This window comes from Rousettus aegyptiacus, unplaced genomic scaffold (genome assembly GCF_014176215.1).
Source record: "Rousettus aegyptiacus isolate mRouAeg1 unplaced genomic scaffold, mRouAeg1.p scaffold_m13_p_15, whole genome shotgun sequence".
Classification (NCBI taxonomy): domain Eukaryota; kingdom Metazoa; phylum Chordata; class Mammalia; order Chiroptera; family Pteropodidae; genus Rousettus; species Rousettus aegyptiacus.
Window position 1 is genome coordinate 46189624 of NW_023416290.1, and position 24584 is coordinate 46214207.

General features: G+C 38.6%; 1 long non-coding RNA gene across 1 annotated transcript in view; it reads right to left on the reverse strand.

Moving 5' to 3' along the window:
- The window catches only part of LOC107507154, a 275445-nt gene that overhangs the window by 2562 nt on the left and 248299 nt on the right, over positions 1-24584 (reverse strand). The window lies entirely within an intron of this gene.

The window sequence follows — 24584 nt, forward strand, 5'->3', positions numbered from 1 at the left end:
TCGATCATCCATCTCTGCATCTTACTCCCTCTTTGCACAGGGAGAACTAAATGTGCTTCTCTCAAGATTTCAATTTAAATAGTAGAAAAGAAATGAATGGCTCACTTCAGCTTGCAGCCCAAGCAGTGTGTTCTAAACCACAAAATATTTCACTGGGTTATTGCATTGTGGCTCAGATACTAGGGATGTGATATCTTGATTCAGATTCTGCTATTACTGTTTGTGTGGCTACTTCTCTTCCCAAGTGGAAGAGGGACAAGAGGCAAGGCCAGATTTCTTCATTCTGAATCTTTGGTCATATAATACCATCTTCCTACCACCTAAACTTCAGTCATTACCTCTAACAAGGAGAAGGAGCTATTTAGGAAGGATGTAGTAAGTTCTGTTTTGAATATGTTATCTGAATGAATGTCCATTGGGCAGTTAGAAATTTGGTTAAACAGTTTAGAATACATAACTTCTTGGGATTTTTTTCTAGTCTGAATTTGGACATGTGTGTGACTATACAGAGAGGCCTTTTACAACTAATCTTTATTTCTTTGTCACATTTTGGCAACAAATCCCTTTAAATTCTAACCTGTTTATTGCAAAACTTCATGCAATTACTGTTCAAAAGAAAATATTTCCACCTACAAGAATACTAAAGCACTGGGGCCAAAGATCTTCAAGAAAAGCCTACAAAAACATCTGAGTTGACCCCAGCAAGCTGGTGTCACAGATAATTTAGATATTTACCTGCAAAGAGACATAAAGTGAATGCGAGTAATTCATTCAGTCCACGAGCATCGTTTGAGCACCTGCTTTGTTCTTGGCACTGGCGTTATAAAGAGGAATCGGGCACCAGTGAGTGCTTCTAAGCCCTGACTGTAAGTCAACACCACCACCCATGAAAAGCAAAATAAAAATAAAGACGTGCGGTTCACATGCTGGAAATCCAATGGGTCTGGTTTAAACCCAGAGATGATTCTAAAGAACAGCCAGAGTCTAGAAGGACCTCACCTAAAGGAGGTCCCCCACTGAGAGGGGGATTCAGACAGGAACCCAGATACCGACAATAACACCTTGAATGGCAGTGTTGCAGTGTTGTGGGTGGGCTGTAAAGAGGGCACGGAGAACGTGGTGAGGGTTGCGGTGTGGGGGTGGCCATGGAGGCTTCGCGTCATTGAGGTGACAGTCGTTCTGGACTTTGTATAATATATGGAGCTTCTTTGGGTAGATGAAGGGAATTCTAGGTAAAAAGAAGACTACGTACAAAGCATGCTTAGGTTTGGTAGTTTTTAATTTAAAAAGCACAATATATGTGGCAAAAGAAACTTTCAATTCTGTGATGCTTAAAACTATATAATTTGTGTTACTTTATCGTTATTAATATCATAGAGAACAGGAGTTATGTCTTCGATGATTTTTATGACATTGTCAGCATCTAGCCGGATGCTAGAAACCTAGCAGGCATTAGTAATTGTTGAGGCAATGACTCTGGGGCAATATGTGAGCCTTGTCATTATTTTTCATTTGCATTTGTATTTTTCTGAAATTTTGAGGGCCAAGAAAACATTGACTTTGACGAAGGAGGTCACATCTGTGCCATCTCTGCGAATCAATCAGCACTGCTAAAATAGCTACTTAGCATTCTGCTGACAGCTCGCCCTGCTCAGTGGAGACAAATAGACTTGTCTGCCACCTCAGTAAGCACGCTTCAGCAACCAGACCCAGAGCCGCTCAGGTTCCGAATGTCTCCGGCCCCAGATGGCTCCCGAAACGGAAAGGACAGTTCTCACCAAATCATTTCTCCTGTCCCCAGGGCCACAGGATGGTCTGGTTGTCCATGTTTTGTGCAAGACAGAGCTCTTAAGACCAGATGACCTGGCAAACACACAAGTTCTAGTGTAATTGTTTGTTCTGTTTTCCTTCTTTCTTTTTTCTTTCTTTTTGAAATCAGGCTTATCTTTAATTTTATGTCAGAAACACACTGATTGCCAGATAATCATAAGAGAGCAGGATTTGGATGCTAATCAAAGGAATGGCCCCAAGCTCCATTTCTGCTGTTTCCCTGAAATTCTACTTCTTTAGTTGGATAAATTGAAAATTCTGGACGATAAATCCTTTTGTGATAAAATGCAAGAAAATCTGCAATGGGGATTTTACAGATTTAAAATGAAAGAGCAGATGCCACCAAGGGAGTTTAGTTTTGAAGGTTGGCTTCTCCCTTTGCCCTCCTCTGCCAAGGTCAGAACCTCCAGGCCATTGAAGTTGCTGGAAGACCGTAGTAGAATTCTATACTTTGTGGCATTGTAGTTCCTCCGGCATTAATGGTCTTTCATGTCTTTCAAAGTAACACACTTTATTCTTCAGAGTCCTGAAATCAACCAACTTTACCGCTACCCTCCATCCTGAATCTGCTCCTCTGTCAACCAGCATCCAGGCGCCATTTATCTCGGGCTCTATGGTGATGGTAAGGCCCATAAAAAAAAATTTATGTGTTCCGTATGTTTGGTTACAGATGGGAAATGGGAACGTTGTAGGACGTGAAGGAAAGGATGTCTGTACTTTGAACATCAGTTCAGTAGTTAGATTGCCTGAGTCTGAATCTTAGCTCTTCCCTTTATTGGCTCTGCGACCTCAAGCTAGTTACATAAATGCTCTGTCCCTGTTTCCTGATCAGTACAACTTCCCTATTCAGATGTATGAGAATTTAATAAATTAGACACTCAAAGAGGTTGAACTTGTGCATAGCATGTAGTTAGCATTTAGTAAATATTAACTCATTATTATAAACAAAGTGAGTATATATGTATGTATACACGCAGAGATTTATATCATCCACAATTTTAAAAGGTTTTGAGTCATCAACATAATCATAAGAGTGACAAAATCATTCATGAGAATTAAACAGCCCCGTCACAGGGAACAATTGAGGCTTGCTGAGAGTCACCTGACAGCGTTACCTAGTGAGGGAGACATGGACTCATCAAAAGACTGAGTCCCTTTCTGACATGCTCTGAACTCCTACTTTTATCTCTGAAGTAAAAGCGGAATAAGTCACTCAAAGTACATTTATTAACAAAGTATACCTATCCCGTTTAATGAAGGTAGAGCCACAGATCCCCCAGAACTTACCCCGTTTCTGTGAAATATCACTTCCTTGGTTTCCTTCTTTCCCTCTGCCTCCCTCCTTATCTCCCTGCTGACTCTGACCTTCTTTCCCCTTCCTCCCCACACCCCTTTCTTTCATAGGTAGCCACAACTTACTTTCCTTCCTCTGGTCTCTAAACTGTCACTGGCATATTTGGATCTTTTACTGATCTGCTACATTTTGCAAGCCAACAAAGGCCTTTATCGCTGGTGTCAAAAAAAATAGTAAAAGTGTTTCTGGACACGTACATTTTATAGATTCTTGGAGAATGTTGCTTGCCAGCTCCATTCCCGTTCAATATCCACACCGCACCCCTCCCCAATTGAAACATGAGCCAAAAAACCCCCGCAAAGAGGCAAGCCTCATTTTCCACAATTAACTTTAAAGTACCTTCAGGAAATGATTTTCTCAGCTCATCTCCTTGCATTCCTTGTTTTAGATCACAGGGCAATCTGCTTAAATGACTAATTACAAAAATCATTAAAGGCATCAAGCAAATGTTGCCTTTGAATGCCCACCTCCCAAGTTTTACAAGTCCTGCTCGGCCTGACAGTGATGAAGCCACTTAACAGTCCAGAGCAGGAGGATGTTAAGAAAAAAAAAAAAGGTGACCATATGTGGTTCGGTTTCCTAACTTTCAGATTTCACACTTAACGTTTGTCATTCTGTTACTGGGCACCTGTTTAAATTATTTTAAAATGTTAAAGTGTGTTGTTTAAAACAAAGTCAGAAAAAAAAGAGGGAGTTTCGGATAAGTCATCATCCTATTATCATCAAAATCATGACAGAAAATGCTTCTCGTGACACCAGTCAGGACAGTCATGAGAACACACTTCCACTCGCAATCTCTTCTCGGAGGGACAGACCCATTTGGGGAGCAGATTGGTTTAAGAGAGATCAAAGGTGATCTAAGAATCAGGGGCCCTTCTGAAATCACCCTGGTCATTAGTATGAAACCCCATGGGAGAAGAGGAGGGTGGTCAGAGGCAGTGGTAGCCCTTGACGGTTGTAGAAAACAAACTTGTGGTTCAACCATAACGGCCAGGAAGAGATAAGAGATGCCGAGCTGAATGGCATCCCTTTCAGGTGTGGCAGTCAAGCCCTGGGACCTGGGAGACAATGTATCAATATAATTGCCCTATCTTTCCTTCCTAAAGAGGGGGCTCCATTTGTTAAAAACATAATGTCCCACTTGCAGCCATTAAAACCACGTGGCTGTTGTGCACAGTTCAATGCTACCGTCAAAAGTTATTTTCCTAAGTCTGCAGAGTTTAGGAGTGTTTGGGGGATATTACAGAAGCAGAAAGGGCACCAGCTGTCCTGAAGATATTGCAAACCACGATGAGTTAGCCTGCACAACAGAATCAGGATCGGATTTGACTTTGGGGTCTTGTTTGAAGTTGAACCGCATTCTTCAAATGGGAATCAGTAAGGACTTAAGCTAATGCCTTTTTTCTTTTCCATCCCTTCCCTTATTTTTTCAGAGATGAATAGGCCATTTTATTTTGCATATATATATATATAGGCTTTCTTAACACGAATTTCGGTCCCACACTCTACTTCAAATTTTTCTCTGGCATGGCAGGAGTCCACAATCAGAAAAATGTGAGTACCTTGTTGACATTTTATTACAGCAATATTGTCTATGAATAATTAATGGCCCAGAAAGATGAAGCCTTCTTTTTCTGGTTGCCACTCTCTCATACAGTTCAGCACCTTGTATGAATTTGGATGGGGAAGGACAGTTCAGATTCCCCTGGTTCAGAAATCTCTGAATTAATAAACAAGAAGCAGATTCTCATTCCATTCAATTTCCAATTGTTTATAAACATAAAACCACAAAGATTTTTTTTAGGATCTTAGATTAGATCATACTTAATGGTAACTAAAGAAAAGATTCCAAGGGAGGCACTATGATCAGGCTTACCTGATGAGGACATGCAATTTTTTTTCTCCTCCTCCTCCTTCTCCTTCTTCTTATCATCATCATCATCATCATCATCATTATTTTAGTAGCATTTAAATACCCTAAAAGTTACCACTTATACCCTAAATATGGTGGATGTTTTACCTGAGTACCAAAATTTGTACAATAGTAGAGATATTTTGATATATAGATTTTGAAGTATCCCCTATCCCGAGACTTTTCATTAATTCGTTGATTCATGTAATTCATTTTTCAAATTATTTTCCTCACATTTATTGATCAACTACATGTCAGACATAGTCAGAGAGTATAATATTGCTTTAGGTATGTTTATATTACTCTATGAGACTTTTATTTATAAGAAAGATTGATAAATGACTGAATAACTAAATATTTGAGGTCCTGAAAAAGTCTTACTACTCATATGCCAGGCATCAACTCTGAGAAACACATCTGCATTGCTTCTCCCTTTAAAATATGTACTTCATAAAGGTATTGCTTAGGTGCATCAAATAATGAGCTTACAGTCTCATTTCCTCATAAAATTTTACTGATTGTTCCAGAACCTGGTGAAGTATTTCACTTCACTTCTTTCTCCAATTACCCAGATGAAGGTGCTTATTGTACAAGAGCAAGTATTGGCCGATGACTTGAGGGTTAGATGAGCTTGGAATGTTAATGCTGGAAAGGTTAGAATGAAATACTTAGGGATAAATTTAACTAAGGAGGTAAAAATCTATACACTGAAAACTGCAAGGCATTGATTTAAAAAAACTGAAGATGACACAAATAAATAAAATATATCACATGTTCATAGATTGGAAAAAATGATATTGTTAAAATATCTACACTACCCAAAGTTATTTACAGAGTCAATGCAATTCTATTAAAATTTCAATGGCATTTTTTTTTACAGAAATAGGAAAAACAATCCTAAAATTCATATGGAACCGCAAAAGATACTGAAAAGCCAAAGTAAATTTAAGCACAAAGAACAAAAATATCACACATCCTGATTTCAAAATATATCACAAAGTTATGGTAATAAAAATGGTATGGTACTGGCATAAAAACAGACATATAGACCAATGCAACAGAATAGAGCTCTCCCAAATAAATCCATGCATTTATGGTCAACTGACGTTTGACAAGGTACCAAGAACACACAATTGAAAAAAGGATAGTCTCTTCAATAAATGGTGTCAGGAAAACAATCTCCACATGCAGAAAAATTAAACTAGACCCTTACCTCACACTATGAACAAAAACAACTTAAAAGACTTAAAGGTAAGAACTAAAACTGTAAAACTACTCGAAAAAAAAGAGTGTGACAGCTTCTTGAAAATGGTCTGGACAATCATTTCTTTTGATATAACCCCAAAAACACAGGCGGCAAAAGCAAAAATCGACATGTAGGATAGCATCAAACTAAAAACTTCTGAACAGTAAAGGAAATAATAGAATGAAGAAATAACATACTGAATAGGAGAAAATATTTGAAAACCATATATCTGATAAAGGGTTAATATCCACATATATAAGGAACCCTATTCAGTAGCAAAAATCAAATAATACAATTAAAAAATGGACAAAGGGCCTGAATAAACGTTCCTCAAAAGAAGACATGCGAGTATCCCACAGGTATACGAAAAGATGTTAAACTTCATTAATCATCAGGGATATGCGAATCAAAACCATAATGAGAAATCACCTGACACCTTTTAGAATAACCATTATCAAAAGACGAAAGAAAGCAAGTATCAGCAAGAATGTGGAGAAAAAGGAACCTTTATACACTGTTGGTGGGAATGTAAATTCATACTGCCATTATGAAAAACAGTATGGAGGTTCCTCGGAAAACTAAAAATAGAACTACTAGGTGATCCAACAATCCCATTTCTGAGTATATATCCAAAGGAATAGATCAGTGATACCCACACTCCCATACTCATGGCAGCATTATTCACAACAGCCAAGACATGGCAGCAATCTTTATGTCCACCAACAAATAAATGGATAAAGAAAATGTGGAATATACATACAATGGAATATTATTCAGCCATGAGAAAGAAGACAATCTCTTTCCTTCCCTATTTATCTTTTAACAATAACACCTAACATATGGGTTAGCATAGAATCGTATTCAATGAATTACCTTATCTGGGCTAAGATACTCCTGTCTAGCAGACCTTAATAGTTATTAGTAAGATAGTGAAGCCTTTTAATTCTTCCATGTTTCATTGTAAAACTCAATATCTTCATTTAAATTCTAGGCTCAGGTTTTACTCAGCCCCTGGTTCTAACACAGCACACATCCCTAGCTTTGTGGCTCTGGCCACATCATGAAGCGGAGCTAACTTTCTCACATAAAGTGGGGACGATGGCACCGATGTCACAAAGTTGCTGTGCTCACTAGCTAACTCTATGCCCTGCTCAGCCCTGTGGCTTGCACATAGCGTGGACTAAGAGCATAAAACGTTTCACTTTCTCTGAACTAGATCCGTGCTTTTAAAACAAGAACTTACGAACAACACTAATGGTGTCATAGACAGTATGGGTTCTTGACTTAAAAATAAAGATTAAAGGACTCATTTGAAGAGTCGAATGATGAAATATGCCATGACAAATTTTCCAGCCCATATCAGGAGACCTTTAAAAATTTGGTTCATGCTACCGAATATACACTTATTTGAAGAAATTGGTAGAAATAAATAGAAAGTGGAAAAGATAGAAGGGAAAAAGTAGTTTCAAAAAAAAAAAAAAAAGAGTGGGAAGATTATAATGCAGATCGGTAGGGCCCGACAACATCTAGAGTGTTGATGGCAAACTGCACTGAGACGATGCATATAAAATGCAGAGCACAGTGCCTGGTGTGCTAGGGCATTATCCCAGACAATGAGATAGGTATAAGTTCCTTTTCTATTGTGTATAGAAACAGAATAAACTGGGAAAGTGAAGACATCAAATAGAAATGAGATGGGGCAGAGAGAAGGGTAAGAGGTCGGGGATGATAGGGTTAAACTGACTCATAAGTTACACGTTTCCTGGATGGAAGATATTGACCTAATGTGATGCAAGGGTAATAAAAGATGGCCATCTCTCTCCATACTTTGCAAAGTCAAATAGAAATTAGGATACTTTAAATACTAATGCCAGTGTAAGGCAGAATTTAAGTCACCCTGAAACTGCCTAAATAAGACGTTTTCAGATAATGATTAAGTGGTAAGAAGAAGATGAAACCAGATGATATGGTAATAACTGGCACTGGATCAAGGGCGGCAGCTATGAGCAGATGACATTGGGCTGAGCACGAAGGCTAGAGAGGAACCAGCCTTGCGAAGTAGGGGAGGAAAAGGGAGGGCAGCACGAGCGAAGGCCCAAGCCAGGGAGAACCTGGCACGTGTGAGGAGGAGGAGGAGACAAGTCAGCGCGCTTGAGCAGAGTGAGCGAGGCTGGGGAAGAGGGCCGAGCTGGGCTGGAATGCGTAAAAGGCCCGTGGGCCATGGTTAGGAACTGGAATTTTAGTAAACACGAAGCTCTCCACTGAATGGACGCTTGGCATGCTGCAATTCTGTAGGTTTGTATTGTTTTGGCCGAACATATTTTAAATTCATGAAAGACTTAGCAAGAACCCAAAAACACCTTGTAAAGAAATCCTTCATTTTTTTTTTTTTTTAAACACGCACGCACACAGCAAAGGGCTGTACTCAGGGTATTATTCGCTGTGCTAAATGTCAGAAAAATCCTCATTTGGGGGTGGGAGACTGGATGACTAATCGGTCCCGTCTCCACACTCCGGAGATTCATGTCTCCTTCAGAGCCTTTCACCTATCTGCCATTGCCAATGTTTAAACGAGATTATAATAAAATAATAACATAAACCCATACTTGGTTTCCTTCCTTTCTCTTTCTCTCTCTCTCTCTTTCTCTCTTTCTCTCTTTCTCTCTTTCTCTCTTTCTCTCTCTCTCTCTCTCTCTCTCTCTCTCTCTCTCTCTCTCTCTCTCTCTCCCTCCCTCTCTCCCTCTCTCCCTCTCTCCCTCTCTCCCTCTCTCCCTCTTCCTCTCTCTTTCTGTTTGTCTCTTAAGGCATGGCTTCCTCCTCTGGGTCTAGAGGAGCTGCCCTTCCTCTCCAACCTCCTGTATATATCACACACACACATGCACTCATGTATGCACTGACTATTTGCTTGTCTGAATTGTGGAGAATTGAGGTCTTCCTGTAAGACTATTTGACTGTGAGGTTGCAAATACAAATCCATGGAAGCCGAGAAATAATTCTTCCGGTAGTAACTGTTGTACTCAGTTCAGCAAACATTGACCGAGCAGCTTTTATACGCATGGCACTGTATACAGGGAACTCGAGGTAATTCAGTGAAAAGTAAGGCAGAAGGTCTGATCTCAAGTTTCCAGCGGCACTATAGGCCATTTTTGTAATACAGCGTTTTAATAGGAAGGTCTCGCTTAACTTGTTGTGGGGATATGAACAGTTAGACTTCTCTGAATTCCTTTTACCTGGCTGGAGAAAGGAAACGGAGTAAGGAAAGCAATTACAGGATGCATTTTGTGACTCAGACGAGGATCTTATCACTAACATGTTGGAGGAGACAGCTTCTGTACCAATGTTATGTTGGAATTCAGGACACCTTTGGCATTCAGACAATTTTTAGGAGGGTTGGAAAAGTAAAGACTGGGTGGCTCTAGAAGGCATTGTCAGTTCCAAAGAGCTTGCCCACTTTCCTATCAAGAAAGAGAATCTGGAATAGTCCAGAAGAATTATTACTTGAGTGGCAAAGCCATAAACCAAATATGTTCAGGCCTATTAAAGTGAGGGTTTGGCGGTGGTGTTTAATCAAAGGTTTTGCTTTATTGTAAGGGAAAAGTCTTTGCTTTCCAGTGGATCGATCCGGCTGACAAGGAGTGAGATGAGGCAGAAGAAAAATCAGCAGCCTGAGTGATGTGGGCTCCTGTACATCGCGTGCCTCTTCAGGAGGAATTAGCATCAGACAGGAGGGCTCAGAGAATGTTAATGTTAAGTTGATTAAAAGCCAAATAACTTGGTTTAGTTGGAGGCATCACAGGTTTCCTGGGAGCCTGACTGCACTGGTCCAGATGGTCTTTTTTGGCTGTGCTGTTCTCAGCCACATACCCAGCCAGCTCCACGCTCCCAGCTCAACGCGAAGAGAGAAAGACTGCCCCCACTTCCTTCTGTGCGCCCACAAATGCTTTACTGTCTCAGTGCTCGTGAATATTAAATAATTAAAATAGCAATGACAGCCCTAACTTGGCATGTCCCTTCCAAAGTCTTGGACAGGAGGTGGGAGATACTGAACTGACTGCTGGAGGGAGAGAACACGGCCCGGCCTTCTCCTCGTTATAAATGATAATCATAATAGTGCGAGAATATCGATATAATATCAACAATAATAGTACCTGGCGAGGTGTCAGGTACTGAGATGAGAAAGTAAATACATTTTCTCATTTAACCCTCAAGAAAACTTCATGATGTATGTATGATAACGTCCATGTTACAGATGGGGGACAACTCAAAGAGTTTAAGTGACTCGCCCAAAGGTAATGAGTGATAGAACGAGGATTCAAAACGACGTATCTGGTATTCCAAAGGGCGTGCTCTAAAACTTTATCCTTGTCTCCCAGCTCATTTCTCATCATGGCAATTTGAATAATGTGAATGATGACCAGAGGGACCAAAGGGAGCCCTCGATTCCCTCCTTTGGCACCGAAGGAGCGAAACTGTTCCGTGGCTGTAGGAGGAGAGGCGATGAGATGGGGGCTGGAGTGAGCAGACTGGACTTGAGCAAAGTAAACAGATGCTGCTCTGCATCCTGTCTCCTGAGCCCACTACTCTAAGGAGCATTGAATTTCGCCTCATTCGAGAAAGCCTATTATACTGATAGTAATGGTGAGGATGATGACCGCAAAGCATCAGAGGAAAATTTCCCAGCTGTTGAATAATAATCAAAATATTATCAAGGTTCATTAGTTATAGAATTGTAAATGTAACCCACGCGAGCTATGTCCTAGAAACATTGTATGCCCTGAGAAACTTGTTGGTCTTGAATACGCCTCAATTTATTCTACTTAAAGAATGGGGTACTAGAATTTTATTCATGTACATATGTCTATACACATATGTATATGTACATAAATATGTATATAATTTTTTAGTGGGATGGATGGAAAATTGTGTTTGTGTTTATACTGTGAATATGCTGCTTATTTAAAAGGCAATCACTTTCAACAGCTTAAAATGTTTACGTAAAATTCACTTACATCTAGAGTTCTATATCTATAGTCTTTGAATTTTCCATATGCGAACATAAACAAAACAAAATTAAATGATAAGCTTTTTCTATTATATTCCCCTTGTTTCTCATACTCAAAAACTGGTAGGGCAGAGTTTTATCTAGAATTTCAGAAAAGGCGCATTTGCATGTAAAAGTAATTATCATCAGTACTCAATTGTACAGATCATTTAGAGAAAAGAAAAGCTCGGAAGTCTCAATACTCTCCAGCCATCATCAGTAGTTGGCTGTAGTTGTAAAATGATTCACAACCACCCCAGGGCCCAAGATCTGGTTTTGACCTCATGTATCTCACATTAAAATGATTACACTGTGATAAGAGAAACGGAAGACATGATGGTTGGGCAGGGGAGAAGGGAAAACTTTCACTGTGAAGAAGATCTAATTATTAATCCCAGGCTTGCTATAAGGAAGGAGATGCAGGGAAGATAAGATATACGACATTTTAATGGGAGTTGCCGAAATAAGGACTGCCTCCCATTTCTGCAGAGCCTTTTAAGTAAAATGTAATGATGTTCACATTTAACAAAAGGCCTTCTTTAGCTGTACGCATGCAAGGCAGACAGACCAGTGATTTCTTCTTGAAATCTTAGCCTACTCTCCTTCATTCATGGGAACAATATGATATCACAGGAACTGACATGTCTGACCTATGGAACACGCTTACCAACCTACTCTCCTCTGAAACAGAAAGCTTATCATTAGCAGCAGTGTCAGCTCTGGGTTCTGGAGTCAAAGTGCCTCTATGTGACTCCCAGTTCAGCTTTTTGCTGGATTCCTGACATCCGTTACTGAAATTTTCCAAAGCTGAGTTTCCCCGCCTGTAAAAGACTGATGATCAAATTATCCACCTGGTAGGGCTGTAGGGTGAACAAAGCGCTCAGAGTTCCTGGCTTACTATGATTATGTCACACCCCAGCTTAAAATCCGTCATGACATCTCAGTGTCCTTGGAATGAAGTCCTAAACGCAAACTCTGGTTGACAAGGTCTTCTGTGGTCCACCTCTCCAGCTTCCGTCTCGCAACCTCTCTTCTTCCCTTCTTTTCTTATTCCGGCCACACTCCCATTCGGCGGAAGACCCAGCTTTCTGCCTCAGGGACTTTGCATAGCCTCTTCCTCTGCCTGGAAGAGTCCCACTTTCTTCCTTTCATGGCCTTCTCTCCCTTACAGCATGAATCGCATTTATAATTAAACAGATTTATGCACTTGTAAAATGTCTGTTTCTGCCACCCCATACTGACTATAAGTCTATGTTGGTGATGAACATAGTATCTGACACTTCACAGAGGCATTGAGAAATATCAGCTTAATAAATGAACGGATAAATGCAAGCCTACTGTGGACTGTGGTTGGTACCTTGTGTTTCACAATAATGTGTTTCACAACAGTCCCCAGTCTATCAATAGGAGACCAATATCATAAGTCTTTGGGAAAAAAATTGGGAGGTTATGGGTTTATGGCATAGATTGTGGCGATGGTTTTATGTGTGTACTTATCTCCACTCGTCAAGTTGTAGCCATTAAATATGTACGGCTATTTGTATATCAATTATAATTTAATACCATGTTTTTCTTACTTCAACTGTAACACTTCTAACATTCTTCTACTTAGATAAAACATGTTTTAACATGTTTTAGGAAATTGCAGTAGCTGTTTATGTATCTGTTTCCCCACTAGAGTCCGTAGTCTTCAAAGTCAGAAGCCCATGATTGAAATATACTGAATCTAACATAAAGTATGCAGAAATTATTTAATTAAACATAATTTTAAAAATTGGTTATTCTCTCTTCCACATAGCCACCTGCCCTGTGAACAGCAAATAATCACTATTACAGATGTATGTGTAATATATACAAACTCAACTGGAAGTTAGCACTTTCAGGGTGCCGTTACTCACAATTATCTGGGTGCTGACAGTGCCCAAGGCCATGAGCACGGCACCTGACTTCTTTGTGCCACATACTCGATAACCAGCTATGCCTACTGCTGCATGTCACCCTAGTAGCTGTCAAAATGCTTCCTGCCCAGGATCAGCCTACCTCAAGTTACCATATACTCCATCCAATGCATCTGTCTGTCAAGTTGGGACCTAATCTGCATTATGCTGCTTCAAGTTGGGTGTGTGGTTCTCCATTATCAGTGTTTCAGCCTGCCCTTGGTACTGTTGGTTCCCTAAGAGTCAGGGCTTGAACATCTGTAAGTAAAACACCAAAAATCTCGGTCTAGTAGTTTCAGCCTAGCACTTGTGCTATATGCGAATTAGCCATGTTAGTCTCTCTTTGAACAACGTTGAGAAGTAGTGAAGACCGTGAACTTTGGAGTCAGATAGACCTGGGATCAATCCTATCCCTCTGCCATGTGTTAGCTGGGTAGTTTAGAAAAAACTGAGTTGGCTTCTTCATTTTTTAAAAGAGCTACCTTACAGGTTGTCAAAAGGATTCAGTGAGACAATGTATATAAAGTGATCAACATGGTGCTAATATTATTACTGCTAACATTACCAAAATAACTGTCACCACCACTACTACTACTGCTGCTGCTGCTGCTGCTGCTGCTACTACTACTACTACTACTACTACTACTACTACTACTACTACTACTACTATCACCACCGCCACCACTGCTAGGACTAGGTCTATTATTTCAGGTTCATCTTGAGCCGACTGAATTTCACCAATGCATATAACATATGGCAGGTATCCAGAGACCACTGCCCTATAATTAAAAGTACCTTAAAATAACTAACTGGCTGGTTCCGAACTCCTTAGGGAAGCCTTCGAGCAATTCTTCAGAATGTTCGTGCTAATGGAAATGCTGTGGTTCCAATGATGTTGAAGGGAAGAGGGGAGATGAAAAGGAAGGACAGATGAAAGACTTGTAAATTGAAAGTTATGCTTGAGACTCACACAGAAGCCCCTGCTATTTATTCTGCAAATTATTTTTCTTTTTAAATTTTCATAAAGCTCAGCTTTGCCAACTAGCAAGTCAGCAGGTAGTAAGATTTTGGTGGGTTTATTATGGATGCTGCATGTTCATAATAGTTCCTTTCATAAAGTACATAAGCACACATATACTATACCCTTATTTACAAATATATAGCCTGCTGTTTGGGGTTTGACTTTCAAAATGACCATTTCTTTGCACTAGATGACTTTGCCCTAGGGGACTGGTGGAGAACAAAGACGGAGGCCTCACGGGCTTCTTTGGGGGTGGTTGTTATCCCTGCCCCCCTGAAAACTCCCTCACTTGTGGCTTTCAAGCAGAGGACCTCCTTCCTGGTGATGGGGTAGGTCAAAGCAGAACTTTGGGCTGACAATAAGGGTGTTCCATGCAGAATTTCCAGGTAGAGGCACACATATGTGTCTTTCATCTCAATGGCTTGTTTAAACTTTTAATCCACTCAATTGGGCATGGGGGTGATAATAAAGTGATTGGCCCAAGCGCTGAATACCAAGTTATAGTCAAATTTGCCTTATTTTCCTGTAGGGCTTCCCTGCTCACTTTCTCTGGATCTGGGACACAGCGTCATGCTGATTTTTACATCTTGCACCAGGTTTTTATCTTAGCAGAATTTCAGCCTGAAACTTATATCTAGCAGTAAGTGCCACATTGTAGATATTTACAGAGATGAATTTATGATACATGCAAATACATAAATGTGCACAGATATACACATGCTTGCATATGCAAATATAACATATATACAAATATAACATGTAAATATATATATGTGTGTACAAATAAGATGCCTAATATAAATACATTTATAGAGCTTTTATATATTCTTTTTGGGAGGGACTCTTCTACAAATACCCATGTACTGTACCTAAATCCTCAAATATATATATATACATATAAAATATATAAATATATATTAAATTTATATAATGTATATAATTTATTACAAATATTTATTTATAATATAAATATAGTTTATTATACATATAAAGGAAGTTGAAAGAGAAGACTAAGAACACAGAAAGGCCCAAGGTAGGCTGTACAGTTTCTTTCGATCACTATGAGCACTCTCGCTCAAATGAAGGCGTTGAAGGCTAGAAGCTATTGATTTGATTTAGATGTTCTCTCTCTCAAGGCCCTGGCAGTCTGATCCACTGTACATAATCTATATCTTATGCAGCATTATCAGGATGCCCCACTCTGGGGTCTAACAAACTAGGAGCCTTGGGGATTTTTAAATCCCATTCTTGAAAGTCACCATCGAAGTCAAGATAAGCTAAAAATTGAGTATTGAAAAATGATTTCAACATCTAAATAAAAGATAACTGTAAAGGGTTGCAGTACACAAAAGAAAAATTTTACCAACTGTAGCACATATCAATGGTTTATGGTAATCATGCCCTTTACAATGAATACGTTCATACCTTCTATAAAGAGATAAAGACTTTTCCTCAAATCCTTGAAACTGAACTGACTTGTGACTTACCTTAGACAACAGAATGTAACAGAAGCAAAAGAATGCTAGTTCCAAGGTTAGCCCTTAAAAGGTCTTGTGGACTTTTGCCCTCTTTCCTCCTCCTCCCAGGCTAATTATCTAGAGGACGACACGTGGACCAGAATGGTCAACCCCGTTATCTCAGATGAAGTACTGGTCATGGGAGAGAGGCCATTCTAGACGAGGGGTGCCCAGCCAACAACCTACCAGCAGACGTGGGGGTGAGGCCAACCAACACCAGCCAAGCTCACAGAGGAGAACTTCCCAGATGACCAATGAAGTTGTAATAGATAGTGATGGTTATTGTCTTGTAGTACTTAGTTTTGAAATGGTTTTTACATAGCATTATGTGGCAATATTAATTGATACAGCCAAGTGTCTAGAAGCTTGGAGACAGAGCTGTACACAAGATAAAGATAAACTGGTTGTCAGTGGGATAGCTGATTATCAAAACCCTATTATTGCCTACTCTGTTTAATTATAATACAAGAAGAATGTGGGTACCAATAGCTAAAATTATCTTTCATTCCCAAGACTTTTAAAATGGCTACTTGTAAAAGCAATGTCTAATGTGTGCACTGATTCAGTGATTTTTAAGACCTGTCTATGATTTGGTGTATCCTTCTGCCCACTGCAAAAAACTCAGACACTCTCAAAAATGTTACTGCTGGAGTGTTGGTCATGTGAGTCTCATGTGAGTCACCTGCTCAGAATGATACGTGATTCTAATGACTCAGAAGTTAAGTTTTCGGAAGTCAGAGATTTCTTATGCAGTGGGACACTCTGTACTTATAAATTAAACACTGAAAGAGGTTATTTATTTATTATATTAAAAAAAAAAAAAAGGTTAAAACCATTTCAACAACCCAAGACAGGGAAACAGAAGTTGCTACACACTGGACTAAGGTCCCTGGGGCCTGGAACTACAGTTGGACAATAAACCCCAAAGCCCTTTCTAGAGGTCTCACATCATAATTATGAAGACTCGGGTCTCCACTTAGCCCACAGACCTCACAAATTGCATTTGGAAGCTGTCTGTGCTGAAGGGCAGAGGAGAAATGCAGCTGTTCCACTTCTCACCTGCAGGGCAGTGACGTCTTCTGAGACTACAAGCTGTGTTCTCTGTCCATTTCCCCCATTAGGCTTATTAGCCAATTCCAGGACTCTCAGCTACTTTGACAATTAGGATGCTGCTTTTTCAACCTCAGCAGCCTTCTGTGGATTGATACTTAGAAGTTTCCAGCACACTAAATATGACTTCTGCTGTCTCTGCTCTTTTGACATCAGGCGAAGGCAACGTGATTCCATCCAGATGGTGTCAGTTTAATCATTGGCACCTAATGTACCATGATACTCGTGTTGACCCAGTGTACATTATGGGTAATTTTCTGAGATTTTGCTTTGGAAAGGAGAATGGAGAACAGCTTGGAGAAAAAAAAAGTATTTGTAGAAGCATGAAAATGTGAGCAAAGATTGTTTTTCTAAACTGGCATAAAATATATACCTATTATCAATTTAATAATAGTATTAATCTTTTATTAAAAACCTGAAATATACTATTATATGTAATTGGTTATTTTGTTTTTAATTTCTTAATTTTTATTATTCTCTTTTTCAGCTTTATTGTCATATACTTAATGTACAGAAAACTATACTTTGATGAGTTTGGACATATACATACACCTATGATAACATCACAACAATCAAGGGAATAAATATATCCATCGCCTCCAAAAGATTTCTGTGCCCTCTTGGTTTTTTTGTTTTGTTTTGTTTTGTTCTATGACAAGAGTATTTAACGTGAGATATATGCCCTCTTAACAAGTCTTTAAGTGCACAATGCCATAGACGCTAATGTTATACAGCAGATCTATAGAATTTATTCATCTCGTATAACTGTAACTTTATCCCCATTGAACTACAAGCCCCCATTTCCCCCTACCCCAACTCCCATTCTATTCTTTGTTTCTATGAGTTCGACTAGTTTAGAGACCTCATTTAAGTGGGATCATACAGTAGTTGTTTTTCTTTGTCTGGCTTCCTTCCCCAGCATGTCTTCCAGGTCCATCCATTTAGTCAGAAATGGTGGGATTTCTTTCTTTAATATTATATTCCCTTGTATGTATACACCACATTTTCTTTATCCATTCATCTGTTGATGACACTTTGGCTGTTTCCAGATCCTAACTATTGTGAATAACGCTGCAAAGAACATGGGAATGGCGATCTCGCTTCAAGATACTGATTTCAATTCCTTTGATACACATCCAGCAGTGAGACTAATGGATCATATGGCAGTTCTATTTTTAATTTTTGAGGACCTCTATGCTGTTTTCCAAAGTGGCTGCATCAATTTACATTCCTATCAGCAGTGTACAAGTGTTCCCTTTCTCCGCACCATCACCAATACTTATCTTATTTCAGTAACAGCCATTTAACAGGTGAGAAGTAACAGCTCATTGTGGTTTCAATTTGCATTTCTCCGATGATTAGTGATGTCGGGCACCTTTTCATTTACCTGTTGACCATTTGTATGTCTTTTCTAAGAAATGTTTATTCAAGTCCTTTGTCCATTTTTTTCCCATCAGTTTATTTGTTTGAGTTGCAGCTTTTTATATACATTTGGAAATTAACTCTTTATAAGATATATGGTTTGCAAATATTTTCTCTCATTCTGTAGGTTGCCTTTCACCATACTGATTATCTCCTTTCCAATGCAGAGCGTTTTAGCTTGATTAGTCCCACTTGTCTATTTTTGCTTTTGCTGCCTGTGTTTTTGTCACATCTATGAAATCATTGCCAAGATCTATGTCGTGAAGCTTTCCCTCTGTTTTCTTACAGTAGTTGTATAGTTTCGGGTCTTGTGTTTAAGTCTTCGATCCATTTTGAGTTGATTTTTGTGTATGATAAAAGATAGAGGTCCAATTTTCCCAATGAATTTTTTGTCGTTTATCACTGTGTCTCAGCACCAAATATGTCAGGTGCGTAGCAGGCACTATATATGTAAATAGAAGTTGACTAAATGAATATTCTACTTTGTTTAATACTCCCAGATAGATAGTTGTCTCTTGTGGTTAGAGAACTATTGAATGTGTCAGAGTCAGAATTTAAACCCATGGCTGCCTGGCTCTAACACTGCTTCGCTTTCCAGAAACATTGCTTCTTACAGAAGGAGGCTCAATTGGCAGTTCTCAGAAGTCTCTGTTTCGAGGCACCGGGGTCGTGCTCTGCACCAAACTAATTGATTTGTTCACCACTTCCACAGTAATGGTGGGATACTGACATTGGCGCACCCCTAAAAAGCCAGCTTTTTCACTTGATTCTCTCAAGAAGGCCAGAAATCTGAGCGTCATTTCCCTTGACTGGCTTCATCTCCAATGATAGAAAATTAATTAAATTCTTCTGACTATTAAATTATAAATTCCAGTTTTTAACATATTTTATTAACAAAGTGTTTTCATTGCATAAATAAAGGAGTCATTCTTCTCAGAGAGAAGATCTGTCTGGACTCAGATTAGTTTTCCTAAACATTATTTCTAAATTGCAGTCAAAACCTGTTTTGCATATAAATCTTATTTAATGACACACTCTTTTGATACAACTTTTATTAAAGAAACTATTCTTCTCATTTTGAGTGCTCTGAATGTGTTCCCATGCCTACTCAGGAAATGCCATCACATGGCCGGAAGTTTTGTTGCTGCTGTTGTCTATTATTTGGTTTTTTTTTTCTGTCAGCCATGCTTCTCTCTGCTTCTGCCTGAATTACCGCCAGATGCTTCCTCCTTCGGGCCTTTGTGTTAATAGGAGTTGTGGCTGGGTCCTCCCCATGATAAATGCTGTTGGTGTTCTTCCTCAGTTTCTAATCATGGGTGCTCGGAAAGAGCTGTGTTCCACCAGGAGAGTTTACTTTTTGGCCTTGGTTGTCATGTCCCTCAAGGCTGGGTCAGGTTCTTCTCATATGATTTCACTGTCTCTTACCTTATCTCTAGTCTTCACTAAATAAATAAATTCGGACTAAATAACACTCGTACCACACTTGATCTATATTAGACACGGTTCTTTCTCCTGCTCCCTATCTTGATTATGTGAATAAATAGTAGTAAAAATAATAAATAGATGCATACATACATACATACATACATACATACATACATAAATGGATTGCCAAGCTACATAGAAAACTGGAAAAATACTTGACACAGAAATAGTATTCAATAAGTATTTGATGAATTTCTTGCTTTGAATTATCTCGAGAATGAAACCTCCGTTTTGCTGCTTTATCCCCAGTAATTTTGTCTGTGGCCTTCATCCTTTCATCAGTCCTGATGTAACACTCAGTGAGGTCACATGAAGGCCAGTGGGTAAATCAAATTGATGCCTCCAATTCAACTTATGGAACAACTACTTTTTAGACATTGAAGAGAATACACAGATCATAATGACACAGTCCTACCATTAGAATCCGAAAGATTAGACACATACAGTTGTATAGTAGTAGTACAGAGGCAAATATTGTCAGGACTATAACTAAGTGATGTGGAAGTCCAGTGAGGGAGAAGATAACTTATTTTTCCTAGGTGTGGATTGGGAGAAATTTCTTTGGCTCTAAAGATAACTAAAATATGATTTCCCCTTTTGGAAAAGTTAAAATAAAAAATTGTAGAATATGGTGGGCTAGTTTATCAAGTTTCCATGGGTCAACTGGATCTACCACATCCAAGTTCCAGCTTCTAGAGCCTCTGTTCCACTCAGCACTGGTAAGCACCCACACCTGCTTGAGGCTAGGACTGGGAATGGCTCCCCCGCACTTGCTAGCTAGCCCTGGGCACTACACTCTCCCTTACTAGCTCCCTAACCTTTACCCTCACCTTTGTAAAGAGTCCAGTGATCGGACATTCCCCAGCGACTCAGTCAGAATGTGCTATCAGGGCAAAGGTGAAATAGGTGTTTTCAGAGTGTCAGGCACTGCATAGTCCCCAATTTAATCTTCAAAACAAAATTGTGGGGCAGGAATTACAATCGCTGTTTAAACATGAAAAATATTCATTTCTGAAATATTAATTAACTTAGAAAGTGGCAGTCGGGGTAACCAGGTAGCCTGACACCTCATTTTGAGTTCTTTATCTAACTTCCCTTTGCCTCTAACTATAAAAACATGACTTGAGCGTAATTTGTTCTTTTTTCCCTTTATTTCAGTGCTCAAGGTCTATTTATTATTTTTTCTTTCAGGTTCCCCCCCCCCCCCGCTATGTTATACACCCTACATATGTGCATTTGACGAACTTTCCTGCCAACTTTTTTTATGAACAGTCTGTGAAAACAAAAGCACAGAAAAGATCATTTCTCATCCACCACAGGTACTTAAGAGCGGTAAAGAAAATAAGTTCAATTCTTGCAAGTGACAACCACAGATAATAGATACTATCAAACCGGGAATCTGAGAGTGGATTGTAAATCAAAACAGCACAGTATGCAATCCAACAGATAAGGAAGAGGAGTGATCAGAGTTCTTCTCATCTATATATTTATCCGCTCTCAGCAAAAGGCTCTGGCTCTGGAGAATTCAAGCTCCCAGAAATGCCAGTTCTCATTGCCAAGCAAGGTTGGACATTAACACATTATTTCACACACCGGGCATCACGCTGCCAGTGTGGTCTCCACGGCAGAATCTACCAAGCACTGGGAAGGCTGTGATGGACGGGCACACATTTTCAACAATGGTAAGAAAAATAATAAGGCCCCCAAATGGAAGCAAAAGCCAGAGTATAGGCTGACAGATGTTTTTGACAGGAAAAGGGTCAAAGCTGCCTCACCGTAGTACCGTGAGAAGCTGCATGGCACTTTTTATACCACGACAGTGATGATGCCATTTAAAATTTATAAAGTCCTTTTTATTCTGAAGGAGACAGAAAGTGGGAAAACCACAGACAGCACTGTGAGTTTTGCTCACTTGGGGCTAACCTCCTTGGCTATGAGATAATTTATCGTCTGGAGAATGTAAAAGGATTGGGTAGGGTTTTTATCTTACTTTTGAATTAGCATTTTCCTGGTTCAGAAAAGATGGTATCAATCAATGGTATGCAGTGGATATTCGTTTCACAATATTCGGGCACATGAAGCATTATGTTGCTTTATTTTCCTGCATCAAATTAAATCTGTTTTTGGGCAACCCCAGAGCCAGAGCCACGAAGGGATAACCAATATCTGTCATTACCAAGGAGCTCTTCTTTTTCATCTTGGTTGTTCTGAGTCCCAAATGGCTTATGCAATCCAGTGAACTTGAACAAATGTACAGACCACGCAACGGTACCATTCTTAAGACAGTCACCATTTCTCTCGCTCCCACAGTTCCCTGGTACAGACTTGCTGGAAATAAACTCTCTAAACTTCTGACCCCAGGCAGCCATTGATCTGCTTTCTGCTACTGTACATTAGTCTTGCCTGTTCTAGAATTTCATATAAATAAAAAATATATAGTATGTATTTTTTCAGTCTGGATTCTATTGCTCAGCATTATGTTTCTTCTGATTCATCCATGATATTCATCAATGGTTTGTTCATTTTATTGCTGAGTAGTATGCCACTGGACACCTTTATCACACTTTCTTTACCCATTTACCTATTGATAAGCATTTAGGTTGTTTCTACCTTTTGGCTATTCTGAATGAAGTTGTCATGAACACTTGAATATAGATTTTTGTGTGACACATGTTCATTCCTACTCAGAAAAAACCTAGGAGTAGAATTGTAAGATTATATGGTAGGTGTGTTCAACTATATAAGACACTGATAACCACTCTTCCAAAGTGAGAGTACCATTTTACATTTTGATCAGCAATAATTCAGAATTGCAGTTGCTATACATCTTAACAAAATCATGGTATTTTAAGTCCTTTTAAAAATCCACTTAATCAGTATATAGTGGTACCTCAATTTGCTCTTAATTAGTATTTCATTGATGAGTAATGATATTGAGCATGTTTTCATTTGCTTATTGTTCATCCTGTTTTGTGAATATTTTTTTCAAATCTTATCACCATTTTTGTCTTATTCTTGAGATATAGAAATTCTTTATAGATTAGATTCTGAATACAACTCCCTTGTCAGATATATGCATTTTAAATATATTCTAATCAGTAGCTTGAAATTCCACTTTCTTAATGCTGTATTTCAAAGAGAAGACATTTCTAATTTTAATGAAGTTTAATTTATTATATTTCTTATTTTATAATGTGTGCTTTTCGTGCTCTATCCAAGAAAACTGTGCCTATACCAACTTTGCGAAGACTGTTCCTTTTGTTTTCATCTTTATAATATCAGGAATTGGCAGCATTTCATGTCATCACATCTTTGTTCTAAATTTAATTGCTGTTTAATTCCTTATTTTCTTGCTATGAGATTGTCTTCCTCTTCCCTTCTTCTTTCTCTTACTTTTTTCATTTCCCTTCTCTTCCACAATATTTTAAAATGCTAAGTATGGACTTAAATATAGGTACTACAAACATCTGGAAATACTGAATGAAATATGAGATTTTTTCAATACATTCATGAATTCACAGGCACGGATACGCACTGATATGAAATCTCCGGGTGCCAGAAACAAAGAACTAAAAACTAGTGTGATGTAGTTGTGACTGGAGAGTGAAGAGAAGGAGATAATGGGTATCAGTAACCTATTGTCTGCGTTTTCAGTTCCCTGGTAGTTGTAAGCAACGAGGCCTTAAAAAATATATAGGGCTGAGGGTTGGAATTATGACTGCTGCATAATTCTAGGACCCTTGAAGAACTATATTCATTGTGAAAGACGGAACTTAAAAACATATTCTCATTGGAACAGGTTGAAAATGAAGATTATTGTTTGTCTAGGCATAGGCTATAATAGAAAAAGATCATTTAAAATTCCAAATTTACACCTCATTCAGCTTTGTGTATTGAACTTACACTGGCTATCTAGTCTGGGAATACCAACTCAACATTTTAACACAAAAATTGGCTTCAAAACGTGCCTATCAAAAACAAATGCAAACCAACTCTTGAAAGATGCTTCTAGATTCTAGGTCACACTATATAGTCAGTTAAAGCAGCAGTAACAAAAGATATCAGCTAGATGAGCATGTTAGAAGAAAGTATATGAGGAAACAATTCGAATGCATTAGAAACAATTCAAATGCATAATTTAAATGCATCAATACACAAAATAAAAGAATTTATGTCATCCAAACTTGAGGTATTAGAATGACCATCTGGAAAAAATTATAATTAAGATGAATAAGAGTTAAAGGAATAAAAACCATCAAGCACATACAGAATATAAAAGGAATAAGATTTTGAAAAATAAGTAAAACTTTGAGAAGTAAAAGAGTACAATCAATGAACCTAAAAATTAACTAGAGGAGTTTAACAGTAGATAAACACACGAAATTAATGAATAGAAACAATCGTCTGAGAAAAAACTAATAATGCATCATGACATGAGACAGAAAATAGAAAAGCGATGTTTAGAAACAAAGAGGATGGGATGAGAAGGTCCAAAATATATTTAACAGGAATTCCAAATGGAAACAATAGAGAGAATAGGACAATGGTAACATTCATAAGAGATAATAGCTGTTAATTTTCCAAAATTAATTAAAGCATCTACAAATTCAAAAGAGACCAAAGTTAAATAATAATAATGATAAAAACAATCAGAGAAAAGGAAATTTATGCTAATAGACAAAGATAATTACACTGAAATAAAACTTTCT